Genomic DNA, 205 nt, shown 5'->3' on the forward strand with positions numbered 1-205 from the left:
AGAATGATGAGGGCAATGAATGTACAAATGTGCTTTACACAATTGATGTATTTATGGATTGTGATAAGAGTTGTATGAGCCCCTAATAAAATGATTTAAACAAAACCCTTCTTCCTAATAGGTCCATGATCTCCCTATGTCCTTGGAAAAGAAAGCTACCAAGATTACCCTGTTGGGATGCTCCCCCACCTTTGAGCTGACCTAT

This window comes from Echinops telfairi, unplaced genomic scaffold, assembly GCF_000313985.2.
Source record: "Echinops telfairi isolate 266 unplaced genomic scaffold, ASM31398v2 ScPeMD7_7472;HRSCAF=8510, whole genome shotgun sequence".
Classification (NCBI taxonomy): domain Eukaryota; kingdom Metazoa; phylum Chordata; class Mammalia; order Afrosoricida; family Tenrecidae; genus Echinops; species Echinops telfairi.